The sequence below is a fragment of the Molossus molossus genome, unplaced genomic scaffold, assembly GCF_014108415.1.
Source record: "Molossus molossus isolate mMolMol1 unplaced genomic scaffold, mMolMol1.p scaffold_m16_p_3, whole genome shotgun sequence".
NCBI classification, from domain to species: Eukaryota; Metazoa; Chordata; class Mammalia; order Chiroptera; family Molossidae; genus Molossus; species Molossus molossus.
The window spans coordinates 33,244,819-33,268,610 of record NW_023425366.1 but is presented as its reverse complement, the minus strand read 5'-3'; the positions used below and the strand labels follow the sequence as shown (position 1 = coordinate 33,268,610).

The following is a 23,792-nucleotide window of genomic DNA, read 5'->3' as shown; positions in this document are numbered from 1 at the left end:
GGTGTGAGAGAGGGGCTGGGAGCCCACAGAGAGCAGTGGTTTTAGCAGTGAAAAGCGCTCTCAGGGTTAAACTTCCAAGCTCGCTCCACAGTGCAGAGAGCCAGGACACAGTGCTAAAATAACCACAGCCAGTCACCTTGTGCTCTAGCATGGAGAGGGCAGACTGGACTGGAACTCTGTGGGGACACTTGGGATTTGGAGGGTGCTCAGAGCTTTTGCTGAGTTGTGGCCACATAGGACTGTGGCCATCTTACTCCTTCACAGTGCTCTGAGATTCAATCCCACCCTGTGGGCCATTTAAATGTAAATTGCAGCTCATTAACAATCAGCATCTGCCCTACCCTCAGGAAATCCCCTTACTCTGAACACCAGAGGGAGTTTTTTATGAAATTGAGTACCCAAGACTCTTCAAGTAACCACAACTAAAAGCCTCCTTGCAAAAAAGCTAGAGGATAATTTAACTTTCCTGCCCTTGCAACTCTACCCAGGAAAGTAAGACTTGAGAGTAGCTTTTTTTTTGTTTTTTTTTTATCCTCACCCGAGGACATTTTTCCATTTTTTGCTCAGGTAGAGTGGGAGGGAGAGAGAGGAACAGAGAGAGAGAGAGAAACATCGATGTGAAAGGGACACATCGAGTGGCTGCCACCCGCACAACCGACCAGGGCCGGGGACAAACTGCAACCGAGGCATGCGCCCTTAGCGGGAACCAAACCCGGGTCTCTCAGGACCGCAGGCCTACGCTCTAACCGCTGAGCCAAACTGGCCAGGGCTTGAGAGTGGCTTTTAACGTGGGTCCTTCCTCACTCATCTAAACCCAGTAGAGGGAGCCACAAACAGCAGAAACCCACACCCACAGGGAAAATTTGGCAAGCTGAAAAACCCACTGAGATAGCCAAAATAGTGAAACAAAGAAACAAATCCCAAATGAAAGAACAAGAGACCTCTATCAAAGGTGAGATAAATGAAATGCAGTTAAGCAAATTAACATAGGTAGAATTCAGAGCCATGATCTTGAGGAAGCTCAACAGCATGAGTAAGGACATAGAGGTGCTGAAAATAAACCAATTGGAAATTAAAAACCACCAAGAAGAGATCAAAAATGACATATCAGAAATAAAGAACACTTTGGAAGGTCTAAAGAGCAGAGTAGAGGAAGCTGCAGACCAGATCAGTGAATTAGAAGACAGGGTAGAAAAAATCAACCAATCAGAAAGCCAAAAGGAAAAAACGATTAAAAAATAGGAAGACAGCTTAAGAGAACTGTGGGACAACTGGAAATGTAATAATATTTACATCAGAGGTGTCCCTGAAGAAGAAGAAAATGAGCAAGGGTTAGAGAATATATTCAAAGAAATAGTGACAGAAAACTTCCCTAATTTGGTGAATGAAAAAGGCATTCAAGTTCAAGAAGCACAGAGAGCCCCAAGTAAGAAGAACCCAAACAGGCCCACACTAAGACACATAGTAATTAAAATGCCAAAAATTAAAGACAGAGAGAATCCTAAAAGCAGCAAGAGATAAACAACAGGTTACCTACAAAGGAACCCCCATAAGGTGATCTCAACAGAAACACTACAGGCCAGAAGGGAATGACATGAAGTAATCAAGGTCATGAAAAACAAAGATCTGAATCCAAGACTACTCTACCTATCAAGACTTTCATTCAAAATAATAGGTCAAACAAAGAGCTTCCCAGAGGAAAAAAAATGCTAATAGAATACATTAGCACCAAACCAGCACTACAAGAAATGTTAAAAGGACTACTGTAATTAGTAGAAGAAATAGGAAGAAAAATATAACCATACTAAACAAAAAATGGCAATAAATAAGGATATATCAATAATCACCTTACATATAAATGGATTGAATGCTCCGATAAAAAGACACAGAGTAGCTGATTGGATAAGAAAGCATGACTCACATATATGTTGTTTACAAGAGATCAACTTCACAACAAAAGACTCACATAGGTTGAAAGTGAAGGGATGGAAAAAAATCTTCCAAGGAATCAAAAAGGAAAAAAAGCTGGGTAGCAATACTCATATCTGATAAAAATAGATTTCAAAATGAAGACCATAACTAGAGACAAAGAAGGCCAGTACATAATATTAAAAGGATTTATGCAACAGGAAGATATAACCTTGGTAAACATATATGCACCCAATATAGGAGCACCAAAATATATTAAAAATCTTCTGGAGGACTTCAAAGGAGAAATTGACAGCAATACAATCATAGCAGTGAACTTCAACACCCCGCTGATATCACTGGATAGATCCTCTAAACAAAAAATTAGCAAGGAAACAGACTCTAAATGAAGTGGTAGACCAAATGGATTTAATAGATATCTACAGAGAATTACACCCCAAAACTAGAGAATTTACATTCTTCTCAAGTGTACATGCAACATTCTCAAAGATAGACCACATGCTAGGACACAAACTAAGTCTCTACAAATTCAAGAAGATTGAAATCATATCAAGCATCTTCTCAGATCACAATGGCATGAAACTAGAAATCAGTTAAAATGAGAACATGCAAAGATATTGGAACACATGGAGGTTAAATGGCATGTTACTAAACAATGAATGGGTTACCGAGGAGATCAAGGAAGAAATTAAAACTTCCTGGAAACCAATGAAAATGAACACACAACACAAAATCTATGGGATGCAGCGAAAGCATTTCTGAGAGGGAAGTTCATACACTACAGGCCTACCTCAAGAAACAAGAAAAATTTCTAATAGACTATGTAACCTCACAACTTAAAGAACTAGAAAGAAGACAAAAAGAAAAACCCGGAGCAAGTAGAAGGAAGAAAATAGTAAAGATCAGAGCAGAAATAAATGACATAGAGACCAAAAAACAAAAACAAAAAAACAAAACAAAACAATTCAAAGGATCAATGAAACAAAGAGCTGGTTTTTCGAAAAGATAAACAAGATTGATGGACCCTTAGCTAGACTCACCAAGAAACAAAGAGAGAGAACCCAGATACACAAAATCAGAAAAGAAAGAGGAGAAGTAACAACCGACACCACAGAAATACAAAAGATCGTCAACAAATACTATGAACAACTAAAAGGCAACAAATTCGACAATCTAAGTGAAATGGACAAATTTCTAGAAACACACAGTCTCCCAAAACTGGACCGGGAAGAGATAGAAAATTTGAACAACCAGTAACAACTAAAGAAATTGAAGAGATAATCAAGACTCTCCCAGGCCTGGATGGCTTAACAGGGGAGTTTTAGCAAACATTCAAAGAAGAACTAACACCCATTCTTCTCAAACTATTTCAAAAAATTTAAGAAGGGAGACTCCCAAACTCATTTTATGAGGCCAGCATAATTCTAATTCCAAAACCAGAAAAAGACACTACAAAGAAAGAAAACTACAGACGAATGTCCCTGATGAACATAGATGTCAAAATCCTGAACAAAATACTAGCAAATCAGATCCAGCAATACATCAAAAAAATTATTCACCATGACCCAGTGGGATGCAAGGGTGGTACAATATTCGCAAATCAATAAATATGATACACCACATAAACAAAATGAAGAATAAAAACCACATGATCATATCAATAGATGCTGAAAAAACATTCGACAAAATTCAGCACCCATTTCTGATAAAAAACACACAACACTGTGGGAATAGAGGGATCATATCTCAACATAATAAAGGTGATATATGAAAGACCTAAAGCCAACATTATACTCAATGGGCAAAAACTAAAAGCATTTCCCTTAAGAATAAGAATAAGACAGGGATGCCCACTTTCACCACTCTTATTTAACATAGTACTTGAAGTCTTAGCCACAGCAATCAGACTTGAAGAAAAAAATAAAAGGGATCCAAATTGGAAAAAAGAAAGTGAAACTGTAATTATTTGCAGATGACATGATGTTATACATAGAAAACCCATTTATGAATCCTTCTTGAGAAATCTACCAGAGCAGTACTCTTCAAAGGGTTGTTTCATAATGAGGAGATAAGGAGCTTGTTCTAGAAAGTAACTCATGCTTTTGTGAACAAAACGTGCTTATAGACAAACACAAAAGGTTGACTGAGCTCAAGAGTTTCTAGTAAAATAATTTATTTAATTACAGCATAACTTTCTTATGTTCTGTTGCACTGGTTGCCACCCTTTGAGTGGCACCACACAAAAGGACAAGATTTATCCAAGAAGAGTTGGCCAGGAAGCTTAGGTAGTAACACTGGTGGTATACACTGAATATATTGTATTTTTCAGGGCGTCCATTAAATCTGGAAGCACAGGTGAATATTCAGTGTTTCTCTTGGACAGCTTTATTCTGTAAAATAATAATAGTGAAGACAATATTATTTGTTTCTAAACTTTAAGATCACTGTAGATCTAAAAGTAAAATGATGGTAGAGGCAAATATATGGGAAAACAGTATATGTTATATTTTCTGAGACGATAGAGGCGGTACAATATTTTAATGGGAGGAATATTGACAAGGATATTGAGCAGATAAAATTCTTATATACTGCTTTAGGTAGTGAAAATTGGTTCGACTACTTGGCAACTTCTTAACTCAGTATGCACTACAGTTCAACATATGCATAACCTACTCCTCAGCAGTTCCATTCAGTTCATTTTCAATGTAACTGTATAAACATACTCATTAAAAGATACATACATGAATGATTGTAGCAATTATAATAGCTTAAATCTGGAAGCTGTTCACATGTCCATTAACAGAAAAAATTATTAAATGAATTGTGCTATATTTACACAATGGGATGTTAGATAACAAGGAGAATGAAGGGAACCACATTTTGATTTATACTCAGCAATATGAACTAATTCCACAAATCTATAATGCTGATTAGAAAAAATCAAATGTAATGGGATATATGTAGTAGGATTCCATTCATTGAAAGTTTGAAAAGAGCAAAAGTTAATATCTTGCCTTTGAAGTCAGGATTGTGGTTATTTTTGTGCCTGTAATTTGGGGAGGGGGCAGTGCAGGCATACGAAGATGGGTTTCTAGGATGCTTGAAAAACTCTTGTTTCTTGTTCTGGGTTCTGATTATACAACTTTGGTTACTTTGTGAAATCCATTGTGTTGTTCAGTTAGGAATTTTTCACTTTTGTGTGGATGTCAAAATTTAATGAAGGGTTCACAACTGGGAGGAAAGAGAAAGGAGAAAAGTACTATGAGATCCTTGATTGTTGCTTAGAGAATAAATGAGAGAGGGTATAAGTTAAAGCTGACAAAGCAAATAGCACACATTGAGTTAAGAAGAGGACTAAGGGCACAATAGTGTGTGTGTGTGCATGTAGCAGTTACCACTAAAACAAAAATACAAAACTTTCTCAATACAAACAAATCTGATTTAAAAACAAAGAAAACTATTTATATAAAGAACCACAGAAAATATGTCATATGCACAGTAAAATTAATATAAACTGTTTAACTTATAAACAAGTTATAACTTTGCAGTCATAACAATTACAAATGGGTTTAATTTACTTATTTAAAAAAAAATCTGTATATTGGGTGAAAAAATAAAACCTAACTCTGTGCTTCTTACCAGGGACTCACTCCCAGGGATTCGGAACAGCTACAAGAGTGGGAGCGTCATCACTGCCTCTTGTTCTGTCCTTAAATGTGCTCATCACTGAGGGATTTCTGTTTGTTACTCTGCGTGCGATTGCACTCCCTGAGGTTCAAAGTTTATTGTGTGTTTCCTGCCCCAGTTCTAGAATCAGTCCTTCCTCCAAGGAAAATCAAAGCTGGAACAATTTGAACACCAACATAAAGGTGGTATTGGATTATAATACAGTATGAAATAATTTTGTTAATCCACGCTGATATAAATAAATGATTTAATGTATACATATACGGGGAAGATAGAGAAAATTCTCATGCAGATGAATTCTACATAATTATGTAGATAGTCTGACTTCAAGGAAGAGGAGCATAACTTCTCACCCCTCAGATATGGGCTGCACATAGTGACTTCCTGCCAGAGGACACCGACAGGGTCAGGGCAGAGTGACTCTGTGGCAGAGAAGCCCGAGAAATGCAGCCTTGGCCAGATAACCAAGGTTAGCATCAGCAGTCAGAAGTCATGTGGATAATTCCTATACTTAATCAGATGTGATGAGAAAGGCACTTTACCTTGTGGTCCTCATCCCCTAAACACGTAATCCCAGGACAATCATGAGAAAAACACCCATATATTTCAGTAAAGGGACAGTCTATGACATATCTTATTAGTACTTCTCAAAGCTGTCAAGATCATCAAAAACAAGAAAAACTCTGAGAAATTGTCACTCTAAGGGGACATGAGAATGCATTCATGAGGTATCCTGTTTGGGATCCTGGAACAGGAAAGGGACATTAGGTGAAAACTAAGGGACTCTGAATAAACTGTGGACTTTAATAATAATATAAGAATATTGGTTCATTAAATATAACAAAAATGCCATACAAATGTAAGATGTTAATAATAGGAGAAACTGTGCATGAGGCATATGGAAACCCTGTATTATCTTTGTAATTTTTCTGTAAATATAAAACTGTTCTAAATATATTGTTTATTTAAAATTATAAAAAGGGGAGGAGCCAAAGTTTTATTAGTTAAATGTAAACAGTGAAAAAGAGAGGATATTACTAGTATATCAGACCAGGGAGAATAAGAAAAAAAAGCTAAAGGAGATGAAAGGAGACATAGACATACGGAATTAGAATAAGTTCTAAACCAAATAATCAATGAAGTCGATCTTAGAGTGCCAAATTAAATGTGACACCCAATAATAAAGAACTTATCTTCATCTGAAGTGGGTCATCAATAAACATTACCTGGGAATTCTTTTATCTACTTATCTTTTCTTTATTGATTTTAGAATGAGAGGAAGGGAGAGGGAGAGGGAGAAACATTGATGAGAGAGAACATCAATTGGCTGCCTCCTGCATGCCCCCCACTGGGGATTGGGCCCACAACCTGGGCATGTGCCCTGACCAGGAATCGAACCAGTGACCACTTGGTGCATGGGTCGACACTCAACCACTGAGCCACACCAGCCAGGCAGGAAATCCTTTTATCAATTGTTTTGATTATTGTTCCTGAAAGTATATATTGAAAAATAAAACTAAATTGTAAAAGCAGAAAAATATCAAATCCTCAAATTAATCTAAACACATATTGTTAACTTTACAGAAAGACAAATGGATATAAATATCTTTTGAACACAGTACCCTGGCTATACAACCTTTATGGAAAATTTCTAAAAACAGGAAGATCTTAAACACCTCCTGGACTTTTACTTGGCTTGATTTTGGCAGTTTCATTTATGTAGTAATTCTAAAGATATGATTAGTTATGTGTGTTGAATAAGAGAATAAATACGTTGATGATGTTTGGTAACCAGAGTTATCTCTGAGGAAGAGAGACACACATATAAATTAGCAAGGTGAGGAAGAACAAAGTAGTATTGGGTTTAAATGGGAAGAATCCCTGTGAATTTTCATTTACATATATATGTATATACTTAGCTGTGCCCACAGAAAGAAACTAGAAAAAAATGGAGTAATGGTCACACCTAGAACCCAGCTCCTGATTCCTATTCTTCTTATTGAACAAACCAGGATCCTTGGAGAAATTCTTGATTCTAGGTCTAAGGTATTTTTTGAAAATTATCGAGGTGTGATTAATCCATAAGTAGATGTGTTTAACCGAGGTGTATAGTCTAAGTCAAGAAATTTAACAGTTTAAATGATGGTACTGGGTTGAAGAGATTTTACTCTCCTGCATGTCATTACAGAAAATTTTCAACATCTTTTCTTATTTTTGATTCACAAGTAATGGCCACATTTTAAATAAAAGCCCCCTTTTTTAAGTAAGCATCTTTTTTTGCTTCCCTTGTTGGACTTTATGATGAGGCTTTAGATGCGATGTTTTACTTAGTGCTTTTTCTAGGGTCTCTTTCCACATGGAGAAGAAGGAACATACAGGCTAATATCCCTCTTGGCTGGTTCCTTAGAGGTTGTGACCATCTGCATGTGCCCAATACAAACTCAATGACAATGCTTAAACACACAGGAGAATTTAAAAAATGTAACATCTGTAAACCATAAAATCATATTATTCAATAAAAGAAGTTTATTAAGATATTGATGCTTTTTTATCAGAATTATGGCTCTTACTGTCAATTAAAGTTATATGTTTTCTAACAATATGGTCTGATTTGAGAAGTAATTAAATAGTTTTGAGGTAGAATTAAAAATTCAAAAAAGTATTTAGGAAATGCAGTCGCTGGTAAGAGACTGTGAAGAATGCTAATGACATAGAGCAGATATTCTTACTCCCTTGCCCAAAGAGAATAAGCTATGTTGTTTTTTTCCCCAATAACAAAGCAACTTGAAATTCTCTTCTAAAGGAAAAATTGGTGCAGGGGCTAGGTGGCAGAGACTCTTGGAGAGATGGGACCCACTTTGCTTTGAGCCCACTTCCCTCCTTGCTGGGCCTGAAGGACCCATGGCCTCTTGGATTGCACTCCTAGCTCTGGGGATTGGCCCACTTGGTGGGAATATTCGCAGAGCAGGGTAGAGACACCGAGCAACACCAGGGACAGCACCACAATATGGGCTTCGCACAAAGTGATGACTTCACCCAGACACAGCAGAGTTCCTTTCTGTGCACAGGGCGGGCTACCCCATAGTAGATGGGGCACCACTTCAAAATGGTAAGTGCACTTAGAGGAGGAAGACGGGACCAGGCCAGCAGATGAATGAAAACTCCTTCCTGGTTCTGATGTGTATGGGTGAATACAGAACAGAGTTAAATCCACATTTCTTGAAAACCAGCAACAATAGTTAGAAAACAACTGCCATCTATACTCAAGACCACCCAGTGCATATTAGAATTGAACTCCTGCCATCCCTCTGCCTAACCACACTGCACTGCTTACTTTGTGGCAACCCCCACAATGAGGTAGGAATGCATTAGACACGATATCCCCCATGGCCCCAAATATGAAGCCAGGCAGAAGCCCCTGCTATGGGCATTTTCATTAGCCAGTAATGATCAAATCCTTCGCTCAGGAGAGTAGAGAGTGGACCTGTTGTCTCCTGCTGCTTTTCTCACCTTGAAGTCACCTATTGCTCCCACAGTCACCAGGTTTTGGGCTCCCTGCTTCCTCAACATCACATCACATTTCCTCCTCCTCAGTCCAGCCTGGTAGCTTGTTGGGTTCCATGGTCCATGAGGTCCATGAGAAAGTGATGGGATCGGTTGAAGTCAAAAGAAACTGAGTTTGGAAATCATTCAAATATAAACTCATTAGTGACTATTCAGTGGATTGCTCATGTTTTCTATATTTGTACTTTTACAACTACTCTTCTGGCAAAATTCACCCATTCATTTTCTTAGCAGTTTCTTAGAAGCATTTCAGTAAAAGAGTAGATGACTGAGTTTTGAACTGGCTTTTACCAATACATGATCATGGTCATGTATTTGCCTGACACAATTTAAATGACCCAGTGTACTTGGAAATCAGTAGATCTAACTCATGTCATAGGAATAATTTGTGTCACCTCTAGGCTTTGTCCACATTGTCCTCTCCCCTTGGAATGTTCTTCTCTTGGATAAATCTGTTCCCTTCCTAGGTTCCTGTGCACTCCCTCAGTACTGCCTCCAATCACTTGTCCCCATGTCAAAGCTGTCTGTTTATCTTGTCCCTTTGGAGCGCTGGCTCTAGGAGAGCAGGAACCGGTTACCTTTTCGTCTGCTGTATCCGAGTGGAGCACAGAGCCCAACATACAGTAGTTGCTCAATAAATATCACTTTATAAATGAAAAAATGAAATGACACCTGGCCTCTTTGAACCTTATCTTTACCTAAAGTATTTGTGTCTTGATTTCTCCTAGATTCATGACATTGTTGTAGGTGCTTTTCCTTGTTCTTAAAATTCTTCTCCCGAGATTTTAAAGGTATCTGAGAAATATGCAATTAATTACATAATAAAATACTTAGCATTTTTCCAGGGCAGGGGAGATACCATGATCATGAAGGTAGTTTTTCCAGGGCGAGACTTACTCATTGCTCTTTGTATGTGCTGATCCCTACGATTTCCTCAAACATGGGAAACTCAACTGCAAAATATGTGGTACTGGGGGACTGGGTTCATAACTTCTCTGGTTTTCTTAGGTTCTAAAACCAAATACTTTTGCCAGGACTGTATATATTTGTGGAATCAAAATTTTAAGCTTACATGTGGTCATTATTTTTATTACCAACTCTTTTTGTGTTATAAGTCCTTATAAATAATAATAAAAAGTACTTAGTAATCAAAGTGCATCATAACAAATACACATATAAAAGTTAGTATGTAAAGGAGACAATGAGAAAAACCAATTGTTTGTTTTCTACCTGTGTTACCTTTTGTGGTGGTAATTAATATGTGAACTGTAAGGTAAGACTGGCTTAATCCAAAAGTCTTGTCAGTTCACTAACTGTATGCTGTGTGGGTCTGATGTCCAAGGCAGGCAAGGGGAGTGTTAGGGTACAGACTCTGGCACCAGACTCCTGGAGTTCCAACCCATGTGTTGCCACCTGCTTTCAGGGTGGAGCTGGGAAAGTCACTCCCTGTCTCTGTGATTTGGTTTCCTTATCCATCAGGTAACGCTATTTCGTTTATGTTGGCTGCTTGATCATTATGAACGTGAAGAAGAAGGGAGCAGGGTCCCCTCATGCCCTGAGGCATCATGGTGGAATGGAGAGTGTGTCAGTATGCAGATGGGTGCTGGTGTACAGGTGGGCACTGCCACAGGGGCACATGCAGCAGTGGAAGAAAGAGATCTGGAAACAGCCCAAATGTCCATCAGTAGACAATTGGATAAAAAAGCTGTGGTACATATACACAATGGAGTACTATGCAGCTGTAGGAAAGAAATATCTCTTATCCTTTGAGACGACATGGAGGGACCTGGAAAGTATCATCCTAAGTGAAACAAGCCAAACAGAGAAGGACAAGTATCATATGATCTCACTTATTTGTGGAATATAATGAACATAACAGTCTAAGGAATGGGGTAGTCCCAGAGACGTGGAAGTGGGGTACAGACTGACAATCCCCAGAAGAGAAGGTGGTGGGGGAGAGATAAACCACAGAACTTATATGCATGTGTGCATGAACAGTGAACATGGACAACAAAGTTGGGGACAGGGCGGGGAGGGAGGAAAGGGGGAATCAGTGGGGGAAAAGGAGAAACATCTGTAACAAAAATAAATTAATTAAAAAAACAAACAAAAAAAGCATAAAAAAAGAATGAACATAATTTAATCAACTTTTATTTAAAGGATGGTATTTCAAGGAAAGAAAACAGCATGAAAAAAAATTTTTCTTAAAGCACCAAGAATTCATTTCTACTTTCCCTGTGTTTGCCCTTCACCAGAATTTACAAGCCATGAAAAAAGTTAATGAAAGACAAATCTAACCAAAGTTTCGGCTGGACCAGGATGTGGATGTTCTTTTATGGGAAAATCATCTCAGTTGCCTTGGTTTCTGGGCTGGAGAGGAACACCTGGCAGGCCTCTCTAAACAATAGCAGTCTAGGACATGCTGACTCGACATCCTTTACCAAACTCGTCTTCATGGTGTTCCAGAAGGGTAAATGTGTGTCTTTGGATACCTTTTAGATCAACGAGCCCATTTATTAAATGACAGAGCAAAAGTCAGTTTTGGACCAGAAAAAAGCAAACAAACAAACAAACAAAAACGGGCCTGAACCTTAACCCAAATGTCAAATGTTACAGTATCTAGAATCAAATATTTCTTTAAATAAAACCAATGGAACACTATACAGCTATAAGAAAGAAAGATCTTTTATCCTTTGAGACAACTTGGAGGGACCTGGAGAGAATTATGCTAAGTGAAATAAGCCAATCAGAGAAAGACAAATACCACATGATCTCACTTATTTGTAGAATATAATGAACAGAAAAAAAGCTGATGAACAAATAGACCTAGAGACATAGAAAGAAGTACAGTTCAGACTGACAAACTTCAGAGAAGGGGGCAGGGGAGAGGGATGAGATAAACAAAAGAACTTATATGCATGTATGCATAACCAATGGACATAGACAACAGTGCTTGGGAGGGAGGTGTCTAGGGGGCTGGGGGGGAAAGGAAAAACATCTCTAACAAAATAAATTAATAAAAAATAAAAATAAAACAAACAAAAAATTATTGAGTCTATTTTAACATATGGATTTTCAACATGATAGAATTATGAAACTATCCAGAGTACACAACTTTCCCATATTTGCATATTTATCATTGCTCTCTGGGACACAATACCCATGTAAACGGGAATTTACAGTCACCTATTAATCTTTAGGTAGTAATAGGGGACTTATCACTTCAAAAATAAGCATGTTCAATCAGAAATGCAATGCTCTCTTGTTTTTGAAGCGACTTTAAAGTAAAGCTTGTTCAAGAGTATAGTTAGAACCTTGGCCTGTTTGGCTCAGCTGTTGGATCATCAGGCTGCGGACCAGAAAGTCCCGGGTTCAGTTCCCGCTAGGCCCTAGCAGCTAGGGGCAAGTACAAAAAAAAAAAAAAAGAGTGTAGTTTGCTACTAGTTTTTAAGACACCAGTGATGGAATCATGTTTTATTAAATAGCATGATGCATCCCATAGAGGAGTGATGTAAGCCCCAAACTTACTTACCTTCAGACTGTAAAATAATACTTTGAAAATATTACAGGTGTCCCCTGTATATGAGAGAGCTATTGGTACAATAGGTGGTGGTGGTTTGAACTCTTTACTTCTGTTTAAAATATAACCATAAAAGGAGCCCAAAAAACTAGCTCTGGTGTTCCAGAATGGAATTACGTTTGTGGAACAGACCTGCTGTCAAGACCGTCCAGTTTTCGCTAACAAATAGATGAGAACATAGGGAATTCTGGCGGCCATCATGCTGACGGCTGGAGTTGAGTACTGTGGCAGGAAGTTGTGTAATTCAAGTATTGAAAGCCGCACTGAGCCAATGCAGATTCCAGAATGATTCATTTTTACAGTTCAAGGATATTCATTCTCCCTTTTGAGATTTTTCTCTTTCAGAATGAGAATATAAGAGCAAACAAAGGATTTTAGAAGTTGGGTTTTTTGGTGTTAAAAGCCCATTGTAGGAGCACACTGTCCCATCAGAAGCTGATTTCTGTAGATGTTGAATACACAAGTATAAAACATAGTTCCAAAACAATATTTGTTTTTAGATGAATAATTCACTCATTTTCCCTGCATGAGTTTTTCTCATCTGAAGCAATGGCCTTTCAAATTAAATAAATATAATGTTTCAAAAGAATATGGGCATGAATATTCATAAAGACCAAAACAGTGAGTATAAATAAAAGTCCTTTTACGTAACATTTTTTTTTGAGGACCTTACTTTGTGTGTGTGTGTGTGTGTGTGTGTGTGTGTGTGTGTGTGTTTTAACACTTTAGACTGATGTTCTTCAAAGTGACTTTTCAAGATTTCAGAACATGATTTCTTCTAGGTAGCCTACCTATTGTTATTGAGGTAGTAATGCTTCTTTTCCAAATAGTTTTATACAGCACTATTTTCCTTTACATCTATAGATACAAGGTAGTTCTTGCTGTGGCTCAGCCTATTAGCCATAGCCTAGCAGCCTAGCATGGTGTCAAGCCCTCAATAAAGTGTTTGTCTAGATAACTGGAGGAGTCCGGCCGGTGTGGCTTAGTGCATCGACCCACACACCAAGAGGTCACTGGTTCAATTCCTTGTCAGGACACATGTCCAGGTTGTGGGCCAGATCCCCAGTGGGGAGCATGCAGGAGGCAGCCAATCGATGTTCTCGCATGGATGTTTCTATCTCTCTCTCCCTCTCACTTCTTCTCTCTCTAAAATCAATAAAGGAAAAGAAAATTTTTTAAATAATTGGAGGAATGTCAAAAAAGTCAAACAAAATAAAGTAAGATCGTGTACCCTGAAAATATAGCTAGTTCATACACATAAAGCATGGCAGAATATTTTTAGGGGTTATATATATGTAAGCCATAATTTAAAGGCTAAAAACACAGACATGAAAAATGTGTGTTACTAGATACCGAGAAGACAAGCAGTGAAATTCTCTTTATCCAGCACTTTAAGGGCTGGTGGAGCTAAGAGTAGAATGAGATGGCTAACATTTGAACAGAAAGAAAAAGATACATAAAAATTAAGACTGCAGTTATTTCGCCCAAACAGTTGGTTTATTTATTTATCTTCACACAAGGACATTTTTCTATTTTTTTTCAGAGTTGGTGTGGGGGGAGACATCGTTGTGAGAGGGACATATTGACTGGTTGCCTCCCGCATGGCCCCAACCAGGGCCAGGGACAAACCGCAACCGAGGTATGTGCCCTTGATCTGAATCGAACCCACGACTCATCATTCTGCAAGCTGACGCTCTAACCACTGAGCAAAACCAGCCAGGGTGAAACAGTTGGTTTAAGAGAAGCCAGAATACTGTGATGTTTAATTCATTCTGTGAATGGAGTTGTCAGGGTGTCCTTATTGCATAATCACTGAGATTATTGACAGTAGGAGAGCACTGTAGTCTATCGTATAACACTAGATATGCAAGGCTGTACCTGTTTGTCTTTGAACACACAGCCTCAAAATAAATGCTAATTTAATGGCAATGTATTGTATAATGTAAATCTGAATGTTCATGAGAGTGAAGTTACTATAATTGCAGTAGGAAAGGTTAAATGTGTGGCCTTATTATTGTCTGTCCAGTATTCACTTGTCAATTGAAGGGGTGGGAGGTTCTTCACATGCACTGAGGGCTTGTGCTATTCTGGGACACACGGAAAGGTGGCCATTGAGGGGTGAAAAGGTTCATGGAGTCAGTTTTGTAAAAATCTAAGGGCAGAAAGCAGAAAGCTATTTACCACCTTCTGAAAAAAATGATTACAAATCATAAGAGTGCCCCTTATTTTCTCTAATCATATAACTAGAAAACATGATAAATAGACATTTTCTAATAAACACGATTTTGCCTGGTTGCTTCCATTTAAGTGGACTTGTGTGTGTGTGTGTGTGTGTGTGTGTGTGTGTGTATTGCATTTGATGAGAAAATAATTTTTAAGGAAAAGGACTTTCTGGTATTGGCACAAACTATTTTGAAAAGGAAGATGGTTTCTCAAGGCTCTTTTTATTTTGAATAATTTGAACCCCACTCACTGAGAGACGCTCACCTCGTGTAGCTCCATTAACCTTTGGGGATTCCGGCAAATTAATGTGTTAGCTTTAGCTTGCTTTTATGCTGCTTTATGACTTAAAAACAAAACAAAACCTCAATACCTGACTTTTCACAATTGTCATTGAATCCAATATGTAATGTATTTTGAGACAGAGAAACTATCCATTTTAGGTAGGTGACATTTTTTTTATATACTGAGAGATATTTCTGGGAACGCTCTACTTTTTCTCAGTTCTTCTGTTGTTTCTAAAGACTTTGTCATGCAATTCAAAGACCTTGTGGAGCCTGAACATTTTGGTAAATGACTGTCTTAGAAGTCATGCTTACTGATTATTTTGCCAGTGGGTTAACATTTTATTGGAGTTTATAACAATTCCTTGACAGTCCCAGACAATGACTTAGGTTAGATTTTCATTACAGAAGCATGTCACTTCTGATACCAAATTGCTAGATCAGTCAGGTTTTTGCTCTGATAATGTTGACTAGCAAGAAATCTCCAAAACCAGTGACTTATAGAAATAATAAGACATTCATATTTTATACTCACTAGTCCACAAATGGCTGAATCTCTCTGTTAGCCCCACCTGGGCTTAGAGGGTAGGGCAGATTCCAGAATTTGGGTTGGATTCAGGTATGCTTTAATACACACCCAATACAAAATGTGTCTTGTTGGACCATAGTTTTCTCAATGTGGAATACTAAAACTTCAAGAGGGCAGGCAGGAACATAAATTTGGCCTCTTAAAGCCCCAATTTTGAACTACCATGCTGTCACTTCAGCCTATATTGAATGGCTCAAAGTTAGTCTCCTGGACAAGTCCAAATGGGGTAAGGATACATAATGCCATCTGCTGATTTTCTTGGCAAGGTCAAGTAGACAAGAAAAAGTTGTAGACAGATACTCTATTCCACTGTATCTTTTTTTCTACACTAGGAAACTGTCCATAACTGAGGACAATTTAAAGAATTCTCTTTTTTATTTTGTCCATGTGACCATCATTGAAAACAAGTCTTTAAAAATCTGAATAGATACTCTGGGAAACAGGATTATAATATGGGAACATTCTATTATTTTTCCAGGCCCAAGGAACACAATTGAACAATGAGGACAGTAGCTTATGTTCAGACATAGTAGTTTGCTAATTATTTGTGGGAAGTTTACAGATTTTTAACTCTAAACAAATCAGACTTGTAGACAGACCCTGCAGTCATTATGTAAGTATGTTGGGGAAAAAGAAGGTAAGGGACATAAATGGACAAGTTTGGAAATTGATCTTTACTCCAAGTGATTTCAAGTATCTTAAGAACAGGGACCTTGCATTACCCATAACAGCTAATAAAATGCCTTGTATATGTATTACGGAGTTAAAATAAACACTGGTGGATAAATGGATACATGAATGGTGACTGAAGAAAGGAAGATGACACATGTAGGTAGTTGGATACCCAGAACCAAATAAGGAATCAGGAGGAAGAGAAGGGACTGTGGAAAGGAAATAAGGGAACCACATCACTCATCACCTGGCTGTAAGCATGGACGAGAACTTGGGATAGACAGAGGGCTGGGGAAGGCAGCAAGCTGCTTTTGTTCCCCTAGTGTATCAGCTTTTTAAAAATTCTACTATTATTTTTTGCAAGCTTTTTAAAATGTATGACATACCTCCTACCTGTTTTAGATTTTTACAAAGGAACAGTGCAAGTTATTGTTTTACTTCTGATTTCATCGTTAATCTCTCTAACTCTGAATAACGTTTTCAGAAGAATGAAAGGTACCCAGTGATTCATGATTTCAACATTACTTTTTTGGAGTCCAGGCTTTCCATCAAAGAATAATATGTATTCTTTTGCTTGATAATATAATCTCTAAAGAAATGTTTTTATATTCTCTACATATAGAGTTAGTATTCTGAAAATATTCTTGATCAAGGATAACTGTAGAAGAAAATCAACATTGTTTTAATCATCGAGTCATCAAGGTGTCCCTGAGTTTATATCCTGAATTATGGTCATAAAGGATGTTTTGAAATAGTATATAGCTGATTTCCAAGAATTTCTTAGCATGTTTCATATAGTAGAAAAGATTGAGTTCTACTTGGACTATTCAGATATTGAATAAGAGAGAGTATTTGATGACTCAATTAACAATTTAGTTTCCTCTTCTAAAGCATAATGCTCCTGGTCAGTAAAATGGAAATAGCAAAATGGGGTAATGACCACATTGATGATGGTGTGTGAAATGGCCCAGACATCACACGTGGTAATTGTTGGTCTGGACCTTTTTTGCTTACTTAGTAGGAATGAAGCTGTGGTGGTGGGGATTGCACATGTGTGCAGAGCCAAGCTCACATCCTTGAGTTACAAGTCACTGAGCACATGCCTCTAGTTAGTTGGCTTCCTCAGACTTCCCTGCTCATAACTTTCAAGCATAATTGCACCTGAAATATTTAATTCCTTTATTCCTTCAGCAAATGTTTGGTGAACTCTTTTATGCGCCGTACTATTCTCAGATCCATACATGGTCCTTGTCCCCATGGAGCCCATATTTGTATGGGGAAAGATAGAAAATAAAAAAAAATTAGAAAAATATAGTTATAAACAATCTAATTCCTATAAGGATATGAAAAATTTAAAACAGGGTAACTAGCTAGAAAGAATGGGGGATCAGTTGGATTCTGTCTGGTGAAGTAGTATTTGAGCTGTGGGCACTGAATGACAAAAAGCCAGCCCCAGAAAGATTAGAGGAAGAACATTTAGGGCAGAAGAATAGCCAGTACAAATGCCCTGAGGTTGTTCAAGGAACAGCAAGAAGGTCATTATGGAAAGAATATGAACAGGGTTATGGGAGTTGGTGAGAGATGAGATTAGAGACAATGCCAGCCAGGACCAGACTATGAGGGACCCTGATCAGCATGATAAAGACTTTGAATATTTTTCTCAGTGTTATAGAAAGCCAGTGGTGAGATATAAACATGAGTGACATGATCAGATTTAATGTTTTAAAAGATCACTTTGGTTACCACCATAGCATTAGCTAACACCTCCGTCATGTGCCATGATTATTATTTAATTTTGTGGTGAGAACATTTAAGGTCTAGTTTTTAAGCAACTTTGAAGTATATAATACTGTATTGTGAACTATAGTCACAATGCTGTACATTAGATCCTTAGAACTTATTCATCTTATAACTGGAAGTTTTTACCCTTTGACTAACATCTCCCTGCTTACCCCACATGCCCAGCCCCTGGTAACCACCAATCTACTCTCTCTTTCAATGAGTTTGGCTTTTTTAGATTCCACATATGAGTGATATCTTATAATATTTGTCTTTTTTTAAAATCTGACTTAGCATAATGCCTTTATTCATCCATGTTGATGCAATGGCAGGATTTCTTTCTTTCTTTTGGCTGAATTATATTCGTGTGTGTGTGTGTGTGTGTGTGTGTGTGTGTGTGTGTGTATGTGTATGTGTTGTTTCTATATCTCAGCCATTGTGAATAATACTGCAGTAAACACAGGGTGCAGATATATTTAGATATTCTGTTTGCATTTCCTTTGGATATATACCCAGAAATAGTAATCATATAGCAGTATATAAATGTTTCAAATCAATATTATACACCTTAAGCTTACACAGTGTTATATGTCAACTATGTCTCGATTTCGAAAAAAGGTCACTTTGAGTTCTGCATGGAAAAATCATTCTAGGGGACACTAGTGTCAGCAGAGAGGCCAATTGTAGGATGCTGTTACAAGTCCAGGGATGATCATACAATCTGAACTCGCATTGTAGCCACAAACAGAAGGAGGATCAGTAGGTTAAGGATGTCTTTTAGGGTTGGAGAGGATGAAGAAGAGAAAATAATTAAGAATAGCTCCTAGGTGTGAGACTAGCAGTTTTATTAAGTGATACGGGAAAGATTAGAGAAGGATGGGGGTTGGAGATTGGGGAGATAAAATATCCATGATGAGAATTGCACCATATATTCCAAGTTTGTTTGACGACCCAGTGTCTCTGTTAATGCTTTCCTCTGAATAATATTTACAATAATTTGGCTGCAGTGACTGTACAATCCACTGTGGTCCATGAGTGTGAAATTGGGAGTTAGGAATTCGATGTTAGAACTGAGCTGGTGGAGTTGGCCTGCGGCCCCGTGTGAAGCCCTGGGACAACCAGAGTGAGTGCAATGAGAATGGACCTTGAGAAAGTTCCAGAAGTATCTGGGAGCATCCATGACCTTAACTGTTGCTGAATCCTACCCAAGTCAGAGATCCAGAGACACAGTCCATCCTTTCCCTTAATTTGTTCTTGTGGTTAAGCCTCCGTCTTTGACCTGTGCAGAGGTGGCTTCTCAACCAAATACCACAGCTGTTGTTGGATAGAATTTCAATGGAAATGTCAACCAAAGTATGTACCTGTATTGCATGTATGCATGCATGCATGTATGTATGTATATATATGTGTATGTATATGCACATATAGATGTGAATAAACATATAATAGATATAGCTATAGCTATAGATATATAGATATAGGGTAACCATAAAGAGACACTCAAGAAAGCCTTACCATATGCTGATAGCTAGCACCAAACATTGGTATAACTGAACGTCCCCAGTTAAAGAAAGATTCTTTTACAGTTATGATATTTGTACTCTAAAAAGTAATAGTGTCCCAAAGTAATTTTTATGTAAAGAATAATCAAGGAACAAGACAAGAAAATACTAATCTAGGTAAGGAGGTAAATATCATTTTTTGTATATTTTATTATTTGAAAGGTTAAAGCACATTCTGACTGAAGTTATTTAAATTCTCCTAATTAGTAAATGGTGCACATATTTTTAGCCATTAGTTCTTTGAGATGGAAATAGCATCCAATGAAAAAATTATTTTGAATTTAGAATTTACCTTTCAGGATGCAGTATCAGTTAAATATATTCAAGAAGTCTATTTTTCCTCTTGGGCAGTTTTTGCTAAATTGTGGCATTTCTTGTTATATTTTACAACAATGAGATATAATGGTAAAAGAACTCCACTTTATACTTTAGGTAGGAAGATATAATTTCTATTGTTTTTTAGTAAAATTTGTGTCTTTGAAAATTTGAGTCACTACTTTAACTACTACATTTCTGCTTTCTCAGAGGTTTGTTGGAGAGAAAAATGATTTGAGTAGCTCTGCTTTTGGCTATAAAATAATCTCATATGTTCACCAGGGTATTATTTTCCTTAACATTATTAGCATAACTAAAATAGGAGATGTTTCCCTGATGTACATGTGTATTTTCCAAGAGCACTGTGACCATTTGAATAACTAATCCTGATTATCTTGCTGATCATACTTGTTTATGCACTGTAGAGTGGGCTACACAACAAGGCCTCATTAAGGTATCAGAGCTGAGGTACCATTTGAAAGAGAAAACTAAAAGCTCTATCTTCAAAGCTACTATCGGCACATCTGGGAACTTTTTGATTGTCGCTGAATTCTGAAAGAAATGTGAACCAGTGTCTGAAAACCATGGGCTTTGCCCCAGAGGCCTGAGACAGGATTGTGATAGACTAGATTTGTCTAGTTGAAACTCATTTCTGCATCTACATCACCCTTGCTTAAGGTGTACCTCATCTCTTCTCCTCATTCATGATGATTTTCTGTTTAAAATTTTTTTTATTAAGTTCTGTTGGATTCATAACCTAAATAACCTAGGTATTGTGGTCACATACTTTTTGTCTCTGATGTGGGAATGGAACATGGGATGTGAAGTGGACAGAAAATACTTGAGACCTAAATTCTGGTTTGAGTTAGCTACAGTATAAACTTGATATTATAGCCCTGGCCAGTTTGGCTCAGCGGTTAGAGCGTCGGCCTGCGGTCCGGAGAGACCCGGGTTCGGTTCCCGCTAAGGGCACATACTTCGGTTGCAGTTTGTCCCCGGCCCTGATCGGTCGTGCGGGTGGCAGCCACTTGTGTCCCTTTCACCTCGATGTTTCTCTCTCTCCCTCCCACTCTATCTGTACAAAAAATGGAAAAATATCCTCGGGTGAGGATAAATAAAATAAAATAAACTTGATATTATAGATTAAATTAATTTTCCCCCAAAATATGGTGAACTTCTAACCCGCCAGTCCCTATGAATATGACCTGTTTTCTGAAATAGGTCTTTGGAGCTGTAACTAGTAAAGATGAGGTCATACTGGATTAGGATGGTTCTAAATTCAATGACAAGTGTCCTTATAAGAGAGACGTTTGGACAAAGAGACACAGACAGGAGAAGGTCATGTGGAGGATAGACACAGAGAACAGACCATGTGAAGATGGAGGGTGCAAATAGAGTCCTGCAGCTAAAGTCAAAGGATGCCCAGGATTGCTGGAAGCTACCAGAATCTGCTAGAAGAGAAGCGTTTGGCAGACTATCCCTCAGAGCTGCCAGAAGGAACCAACCCTCCTGACACCTACATTTCAAAATTTTAGCTTCCAGAATTGTGAGAGAATAAATTCATGTTGTTTGATGTCATCCAGATTGTGATTACAGCAGCCACGAGGAATGCATACACTTGACATGAAACTCTGAAGAAGTCAGAAATCATTGAAGCATCTGGTCTTCCATATCCTCTGCCCTTCCCAGACTACCTCTGCAGGGATGGAGCAAATGGTCCCTTCTGGGCATCCTTGTTCAATTGCACAATTCTGATCCTACTTCTAAAAATTCAGCTCAGGATCGCATTAGCACGATGAGACTTTCCACCGCAGGGAAGCACCTTTACTCTCTGCTAGCCAAGGAGGAGTGACCACTTTCTGTAAGGAAAATGAGCTTTTCTCTGCAAAAGAGCTTCCACTATGAGAAAACAGTGACAAAAAATGCTACCTCCTTTTTGCTCAGTAAGTTTTCATTGTATCAGCATCTCAGGTGGCCTCCTTGGGAAGAGCTTGTGTTGCTGGGAAAGCAGAAAGAGCATCTTTCCTGTCAGCTGACATGTTGGGTGAAGGGTGAGTTGTGTGTGGAATTTGAAAGGGATCAGCTCTTCTGAGCTGACTTCTGAAATGCCGAGGCAGAGGAGCAGCCTAGGGAATCTTGCTGCTGTAATAAAGGTCTTTAGTCTGGGTCACCCTTTTCTTCTGTAGATTAATGCTGGTGTTATGCATTGAATATTGGAAGGGTCTGGTTTCTTTTTGTTGTTTGTTTTTTGTTCATTTTTTTTTTTTTTTTTTTTACAGGACACAAGGGTTCCCAGAGGCAGACAAAATAGGAGATTCCTTGAGAACAGGGGCTATTTCATATTTAATGCACTATCTGCTGTTGCCTGCCATAGACATCAACAAATGTTTGTTCATTTGAGATTTTTAGTGTAATTAGTCTACTAAATAGATAAATGATCATTTGAAATTCAACATGGCTATGGTTAATGGCAAGGCTAATTAGCTAAAGAGGATGAGGGGATATTTTTAGAGATGCATTTAGTGAGTAGATGCTAATAGAGTGGATATGACTTGGGTCATATTGGGGCATATAATAGAGTTTTTCATGAAGACAGCAAATATTTATGAAGCACATACTATGTGTCAAGTATTGTCCTTGGCATTTGGATTTTGGCTATGAGTGAATCAAGTCTCTGCCCTCAAGGGGTCATTGAACTTTACTGTGTGGGGGAGAAAATTAACAAATTAACCCAGAACTCTAACTTCTGTGAATAAGTAAAGCAGGTGATGAGGACTAGAAAAAGGAGAGAGGACATTTTGATAGTAGGGAATTTCAGAAGTACAGGTGAGTACCTCCATACTCAAGTCATGGGAATGACCTGGATGGCTGGAGCAGAGGATTCTTGCAGAGAGCATGACGGAGAAGGATGACGAGGTCAGTTTTGGGAGAGTCTTGACCTCCAGGCCATGTGGTTTCCACTTTACTCTGTGATCATAAGAACCTTCTGATAGAAGTGTTCAGAGCACAGGTGTAAGCCAGCGGAAATGTTTGCCCAAGGAAGGAACCAGTTAGACCTGTGCATTCAGAATCTCGAACCTGCAGTTGCATGTTGGCTGGATTGGAGAAAGGAGAATGTTGGAAGAAGGGAAATTAGTGAGAGTAGACTGCAGCAGTTGAAAAAGTGGTTCCTATCATGCCATGAATGGTCATTAGTAAGGAAATATTGGAGTAATTGGTGCACCCATTACTATGGAATATTTTGCAACTGGTAAAAGTAAATAATATATTCACATGTATAGATTTGGAAGATACCCACAATATATAGTTCAGTGACAAAAGCAAATTATGGAATCATACACATAAAAGCATCCTATTTATTTTATTAATAAAACCTCGTGTGTGTGTGTGTGTGTGTGTGTGTGTGTGTGTGTCTGAGCTTGGTATCCCTCAGGACCGTCTGAGCTGTGCTTTGGGACCCACGAGCTTACCACCACAAAGGATGTGGCTCACTTGTGACCACAGGTCTGTGTGGGTCAGCCAAGGAACTCTGCTCCTCACTTGACACCATGGCTCAGAGAAATTCCAATGTCATGTTTCCATGACGGCCAGAGAGGGAAGAGGACTTGGCA

General features: G+C 38.2%; 1 protein-coding gene and 1 non-coding gene across 2 annotated transcripts in view; both read left to right on the top strand.

The window, feature by feature from the left end:
* The window catches only part of ADCY2 (adenylate cyclase 2), a 358,147-nt gene that overhangs the window by 99,272 nt on the left and 235,083 nt on the right, over positions 1-23,792 (top strand). The gene's annotated exons all lie outside the window — the stretch shown is intronic.
* On the top strand, positions 10,016-10,177 carry LOC118643057. Its single transcript, XR_004961943.1, has one exon. It is a non-coding gene; the product is annotated as a U1 spliceosomal RNA (small nuclear RNA).